The sequence below is a fragment of the Somniosus microcephalus genome, chromosome 4 (genome assembly GCF_052327205.1).
Source record: "Somniosus microcephalus isolate GS21.2 chromosome 4, FLI_Smic_1.0, whole genome shotgun sequence".
NCBI classification, from domain to species: Eukaryota; Metazoa; Chordata; class Chondrichthyes; order Squaliformes; family Somniosidae; genus Somniosus; species Somniosus microcephalus.
In genome coordinates this window covers 83,179,945-83,187,406 of record NC_140990.1, presented here as the reverse complement: position 1 = coordinate 83,187,406, position 7,462 = coordinate 83,179,945, and the positions used below count along the sequence as shown (strand labels likewise).

Genomic DNA, 7,462 nt, shown 5'->3' with positions numbered 1-7,462 from the left:
TTTAGAAGAATGAGAGGGGATCTCATTTAAACTTATAACATTCTGACAGGACTGGACAGACTAGATGCAGGAACGATGTTCCCGATTGTCGGGGAGTCCAGAACCAGGGGTCACAGTCTAAGGATAAGGGGTAAGCCATTTAGGACAGAAATGAGGAAGAATTTCTTCACCCAGAGAGTGGTGAACCTGTGGAATTCTCTACCACAGAAGGGAAACCCAAACCAAACATCACGTCAAGATCTGACGGAGTCACTCCATTCATCAGGACCTGAATATCATCGGCCTTTGAATGTGGAAAGAGAAATGTTTGTCTGTTCTGTCTGTGGGAAAAGATTTCAAACATCAGTGTGACTGAAAAAGCACCGAGACACACACACCCGAGTGAGAGTGTTCCAGTGCACTGACTGTGGAAAGAGCTTTAACCAGTTACACAGCCTTGAAAAAACATCGCACCATTCACAGTGGGGAGAAACTGCACATGTGTTCTGTGTGGACGAGGCTTCAACTGATCGTCCAACCTGGAGAGACACAAGGACTCCCGCACCATGGAGAAACCGTGGAAATGTGGGAAGGGATTCAATTATCCGTCTGAGCTGGAAATTCATAGACGCAGCCACACTGGGGAGAGGCCGTTCACCTGCTCTGTGTGTGGGAAGGGATTCAGTCTGTTATGCAACATGCTCAGACACCAAGGTGTTCACACTGTTGACACACAGTTTAATAGCTCCATGTGTGGAAATGAATTCACTTAATCGCCTAACCTGCCGAAACACCAGCGAGTTCACACTGACGAGAGCCTGTTTAAATGTTCTGACTGTGGGAACTGCTTTAAAAGCGCTAAGGAACTGATTAAACACCAGGGCATTCACACTGGGGAGAGACCGTTCACCTGCTCCCTGCGTGGGAAGGGATTCACTCAGTCATCCACCCTGCTGAGACACCAGCGAGTTCACACTGGGGAGAGGCCGTTCACCTGCTTTGTGTGTGGGAAGGGATTCACAAACTCCTCCAGCCTCACTGAACACCAACGTGTTCACTCTAATAAGAGACCGTTTAAATGTTGTGACTGTGAGAAGAGCTTCAAAAGCAGAAAGCATCTGATGCAACACCAACGCACTCACACCAGGGAGAGGCCATTCACCTGCTCCGTGTATGGGAACTGATTCACAAATTCATCCAGCCTGCGGACACACCAGTCTGTTCACGCTGGGGAGAGGCCGTTTACCTGCTCTGTGTGTGGGAACAGATTCACAAATTCATCCAAACTGCGGACACACCAGTCTGTTCACACTGGGGAGAGGCCGTTCACTCGCTCCGTGTGTGGGAACAGATTCACTCAGTCATCCCACCTCGCTGCAATCAACTTGTTCACACTGATAAGAGACCATTTAAATGTTCTGATTGTGAGCAGAGCTTTAAAAGCACAGCTGATCTCCTGAGACACCAACGAGGTCACACTGGGGAGAGGCCGTTCACCTGCTCCGAGTGTGGGGAGGAATTCACTCGTTCATCCAACCTGCTGAGACACCAGTGAGTTCACACTGGGGAAAGGCCGTTCACCTGCTCTGTGTGTGGGAACAGATTCACTCGCTCATCCAGCCTGCTGTCACTCCAGCGTATTCACTCTGGGGAGAGGCCGTTCACCTACTCTGTGTGTGGGAAGGGATTCACTCGTTCATCCAGCCTGCTGTCACACCAGCGAGTTCACACTGGGGAGAGGCCGTTCACCTGCTCCGAGTGTGGGAAGGGATTCACCCGTTCATCCCACCTGCTGAGACACCAGCGAGTTCACAAGTGACTGCAGGGGTTGGATTCTGCTGTTATTGCTGCTGTTAATCACATCCAGAACTGAACTATGGTCATTCTGACATTTGGGGTTTGTTTCTGCTGATCTTAATAACCCCAATAACTGGGTTAGAGTTTAATATTCTGATTATCTGTTGAATAAATCAGCTTTGTTTCAAATACACAGTGTGTCGAGTATTTGATTTCTCCAAGATAAGAGACTAATTGATGTCCTGTTACTGACTGCTCCATTTTGGGCCTTTTCTCCTTTCTAACTCTAGATGATTTCAGTTCTCATACCTTCGGTTACTCTCATGGACAAGTCCCAGCTGCCCATATATTCCAGAGTGCCTCTCCTAGCCTTGGTATTCAGGGAAGGTATCGGTAACACGCCCAGGATTACTAAACACAAACCCAGTCTGTTAATCTGTCAGCTACTGGGCTTAGTGTGTGACCCACAGCATCTCTCTCACCTTTGATGTGTGAATAGAGCATCACGCCTGCAAACTTCGTTTTGAATTTGCCCTTGCCCTGGGTTTTCCGATGAGCTTATCCTGGGGCCCAGTGGGCTTTCACTGCTCCGGGGTATTTCCGAGCATGTCCTCGCTGCCCCTGGAATTCCCACACGTTGCCCCCTGGGTGTGAGGCCAGCGCTCTGTGCCTTTAAACACTGGAGTGAAGCCGAGTCCTGCAGGCACACAGTCACCAGGAGGAGTTTCTAACTGTCCGCACCGACCTCTTGGGGAGATTATCCTACTTTTGGGCCAGTTGTGGTTTCTTCCCATTGTCCCGTTGCTTGTTCCCTTGCATTGGCTCATACGACAACCCTCTCATCCCAGGAATCAATCCAGTGAACCTTTGTTGCACCGCCTCTAAGGCAAGTATATCCGTCAGCATGATCCCATTCGACTGTTGGTCGCAAACTTCCCAGCCCCGCCCGACTCTTCCTATTGGTCCGGAGCTCCCGTCAATCACCTGGGCAGTGTGAGCTGAGCATGCAGGGGCGTCGGTGGTGACCGTGGGTAAGGCAGCACGTGAGAGATAGGTGAAGGGAGTGGATTAATAAACCCCGGGGGGATGCGGCCTTCACACACCCCGAGTGCGGCCCCAGGCCCAGCCCAGAGAAAACACTCAACATTATCCGCCTCCCCACAACTACCCACCAGTTTAAAACACAAACTCCAGGACAACCAGGAAGTGCTGGGAAATCCCCAGCGAGTCAGGGAGCGTCTGTAAATGGAGGAGAAATGGTGGCTGGTCAGGGAGCGTCTGTAAATGGGGGAGAAATGATGACTGGTCAGGGAGCGTCTGTAAATGAAGGAGAAATGGTGACTGCTCAGGGAGCGTTTGTAAATGGAGGAGAAATGGTGACTGGTCAGGGAGCGTCTGTAAATGGAGGGGAAATGGTGACTGGTCAGGGAGCGTCTGTAAATGAAGGAGAAATGGTGACTGGTCAGGGAGCATCTGTAAATGGAGGAGAAATGATGACTGGTCAAGGAGCGTCTGTAAATGAAGGAGAAATGGTGACTGCTCAGGGAGCGTTTGTAAATGGAGGAGAAATGGTGACTGGTCAGGGAGCGTCTGTAAATGGAGGAGAAATGATGACTGGTCAGGGAGCGTCTGTAAATGAAGGAGAAATGGTGACTGCTCAGAGAGCGTTTGTAAATGGAGGAGAAATGGTGACTGGTCAGGGAGCGTCTGTAAATGGAGGGGAAATGGTGACTGGTCAGGGAGCGTCTGTAAATGAAGGAGAAATGGTGACTGGTCAGGGAGCGTCTGTAAATGGAGGGGAAATGGTGACTGGTCAGGGAGCGTCTGTAAATAAAAGAGAAATGATGACTAGTCAGGGAGCGTCTGTAAATGAAGGAGAAATGGTGACAGGTCAGGGACCGTCTGTAAATGAAGTACAAATAGTGACAGGTCGGGGAGCATCTGTAAATGAAGGATTAATGGAGGTCAGGGAGCATCTGTAAATGAAGGAGAAAGGGTGACTGGTCAGGGAGTGTCTGTAAATGAATGAGAAATGGAGACTGGTCAGGGAGCGTCTGTAAATGTAGAATGAATGGTGACTCATCAGGGAGCGTCTGTAAATGAAGGAAAAAGTGTGACATGTTAGGGAGCGTCTGTAAATGAAGGCGAATCGGTGACAGGTCAGGGAGTGTCTGCAAATGAAGGAGAAACGCTGACAGGTCAGGGAGCATCTGTAAATGAAGGAGAAATTGTGACAGGTCAGGGAGCATCTGTAAATGAAGGACAAATGCTGACAGGTCCGGGAGCATCTGTAAATGTAGGACGAATGGTTATTGGTTAGGGAGCGTCTGTAAATGAAGGAGCAATGGAGACTGGTCAGGGAGCATCTGTAAATGCAGGACGAATGGTTATTGGTTAGGGAGCATCTGTAAATAAAGGATAAATGGTGACAGATCAATGAGCATCTGTAAATGAAGGAAAAAGTGTGACATGTTAGGGAGCGTCTGTAAATGAAGGCGAATCGGTGACAGGTCAGGGAGTGTCTGTAAATCAAGAAGACATGCTGACAGGTCAGGGAGCATGTGTAAATAGAGTAGAAATGCTGAGAGATCAGGGAGCGTCTGTAAATGAAAGAGAAATGGTGGCTGATCTGGGTGCGTCTGTAAATGTTGGAGAAATGGTGATGGTCAGGGAAAACACCTCACCAAAATTGGGAGATATTGCAGAGGGAATGCTTCTAGGGATGGTCAGAGTTTTGTAAAGAGGGGTAGAGCCAAAGTCAGCACCTTCTCGGAGGAGAAGGAGGGGGAGCCAGTGAGTGTAGAACTGAACCCAGCCAGAGTCAGCACCTTCAGGGAGGAGAAGGAGGGGAACCAGTGAGTGTAGAACTGAACCCAGCCAAAGTCAGCACCTTCAGGGGAGGAGAGGGAGGGGAACCAGTGAGTGCAGAACTGAACCCAGCCAGAGTCAGCACCTTCAGGGGAGGAGAGAGAGGGTAACCAGTGAATGTAGAACTGAACCCAGCCAGAGTCAGCACCTTCAGGGGAGCGGAACCAGTGAGTGTAGAACTGAACCCAGCCAGAGTCAGCACCTTCAGGGGAGGAGAGAGAGGGGAACCAGTGAATGTAGAACTGAACCCAGCCAGAGTCAGCACCTTCAGGGGAGGAGAGCGAGGGTAACCAGTGAATGTAGAACTGAACCCAGCCAGAGTCAGTGCCTTCAGGGGAGGAGAGGGAGAGGAACCAGTGAGTGTCGAACTGAACCCAGCCAGAGTCAGCACCTTCAGGGGAGGAGAGAGAAGGGAACCAGTGAGTGTAGAACTGAACCCAGCCAGAGTCAGCACCTTCAGGGAAGGAGAGGGAGGGGAACCAGTGAGTGTAGAATTGAACCCAGCCAGAGTCAGCACCTTCAGGGGAGGAGAGAGCGGGGAACCAGTGAGTGTAGAATTGAACCCAGCCAGAGTCAGCACCTTCAGGGGAGGAGAGGGAGGGGAACCAGTGAGTATAGAACTGAACCCAGCCAGAGCCAATACCTTCAGGGGAGGAGAGGGAGGTGAACCAGTGAGTGTAGAACTGAACCCAGCCAGAGTCAGCACCTTCAGGGGAGGAGAGGGAGGGGAACCAGTGAGTATAGAACTGAACCCAGCCAGAGTCAGCACCTTCAGGAGAGGAGAGAGAGGAGAACCAGTGAGTGTAGAACTGAACCCAGCCAGAGTCAGCACCTTCAGGGGAGGAGATGGAGGGGAACCAGTGAGTGTAGAACTGAACCCAGCCAGAGTCAGCACCTTCAGGGGAGGAGAGGGAGGGGTACCAGTGAGTGTAGAACTGAACCCAGCCAGAGTCAGCACCTTCAGGGGAGGAGAGGGAGGGGAACCAATGAGTGTAGAACTGAACCCAGCCAGAGTCAGCACCTTCAGGGGAGGAGAGGAAGGGGAACCAGTGAGTGTAGAACTGAACCCAGCCAGAGTCCGCACCTTCAGGGGAGGAGAGGGAGGGGAACTAGTGAGTGGAGAACTGAACCCAGCCAGAGTCAGCACCTTCAGGGGAGGAGAGGAACCAGTGAGTGTAGAACTGAACCCAGCCAGATTCAGCTCCTTCAGGGGAGGAGAGAGAGGAACCAGTGAGTGTAGAACTGAACCCAGCCAGAGTCAGCACCAGCACGGGAGGAGAGAGAGGGGAACCAATGAGTGTAGAATTGAACCCAGCCAGAGTCAGCACCTTCAGGGTAGGAGAGGGAGGGGAATCTTTAAACCATTTCCACCGAGTCAGACTTGGGACAAAGGACAGGACCAGGGCACTCCCAGCATACCCCGCGGCCCTGGGGAGCATGCGTACTCTCAGTGGGGAAGTCAGCGCGTTGGTTAGAGCGGTTTCTGGGGCGCGGGGAATTGTGGGTGCTTCGGCAGCCATTAGTCAGGGGCTGTGGGGAAGTTTTATTGCAGGCTGATGGAAGATCAGCGATCTGAACCGTTAACCCTCTTTCTTTCTCCACAGATGCCACCTGACCTGCTGAGGATTTCCAGCATTTTTTCTTTATTTCAGATTTCCTGCATCCGCAGTATTTTGCTTTTGTTTTATTGCTCGTGTTTCTCACAGAACCGAGACTGGAAGGACAGACCCACCAATCCAGAGCCGGCTTGTATCAGAGCGGGCGCTGGATGCAGAAGTCGGTCCCTGGCCGCCTGTGTAGGTCTTTTTGTTGCTTCAGTTTGAGCTGGAGTGGAGATGGAGGAGAAGCTGCTGGGTTTAACCCCCAGTACTTCTGAGCCCAGGAGGACCTGACAATTTCCAATATGAGACTGTCAAGGGAGGTGGTTTCTGGGGGAGATTAGGTTGTTAAACAGACCCTGTCCCTACAGTGCAAAAGAGTATTGTTTTAGGAACAAGTATTTCTGTAAAGACTTTTAATCTATTTTACATATACAGATCTTTTTGAATTAATTCTTGGGATGTGGGCATCACTGGCAAGACCAGCATTTATTGCCAATCCCCACTTGCCCAGTGAGAAGTTGATGGTGGACCTGCTTCTTGAACCGCTGCAGTCCGTGTGGTGAAGGTAATCCCACAGTGTTGTTAGGTAAGGAGTTCCAGGATTTCCACTCAGCGACGATGAAGGAACGGCGATAGATGTCCAAGCCAGGATGGTGTGTGACTTGGTGGGGAACTTGGAGGCGATGGTGTTCCCCGGCACCTTGTCCTTCAAGGTGGTGGAGGTCGCGGGTTTGGGAGGTTCTGTCAAAGTTCTCGTTGAGTTGCAGATGAATAAAGTCCCTCACCTGCACCATTTCCCCTCCCACCTCTCTCTCCTCCCATTGAGGCCAGAGTCTTGGGAAGGCCCAGACCGGGTGGTGGATTCCCCTCCCTGAGGGACATTAGTGAACCAGTTGGGTTTTTACGACAATCCTGCAGCTTGGAGTGCCGGCCCCACAAATGACCAGATTCATTGAGCTCAATTTCACAACCTGCCTTTGTATTTTCGTGGGTCCTCTCTCACGCTCCCTTTTTCCTGTTTAAATTCATTTTGCAGAGTATGAGAAGGGGAGCATTTGTAGACAGGAAGATCAAACCAAACATCACATCAAGGTCTGACAGAGTCACTCGATTCATCAGGACCTGAATATCACCGGCCTTTGAACATGGAAGCAAAAAGCAGCGTTCACGGTGTAAAGAAACCATACACGTGTTCTGTGTGTGGGCGAGGCTTCAGC

At 50.9% G+C, this 7,462-nt stretch overlaps 1 pseudogene; it reads left to right on the top strand.

Annotated features, from left to right (window-relative positions):
* Nucleotides 1-752: 752 nt before the first annotated feature.
* Nucleotides 753-1,958, top strand: LOC147119381 (uncharacterized; annotated as a pseudogene).
* Nucleotides 1,959-7,462: the final 5,504 nt, after the last annotated feature.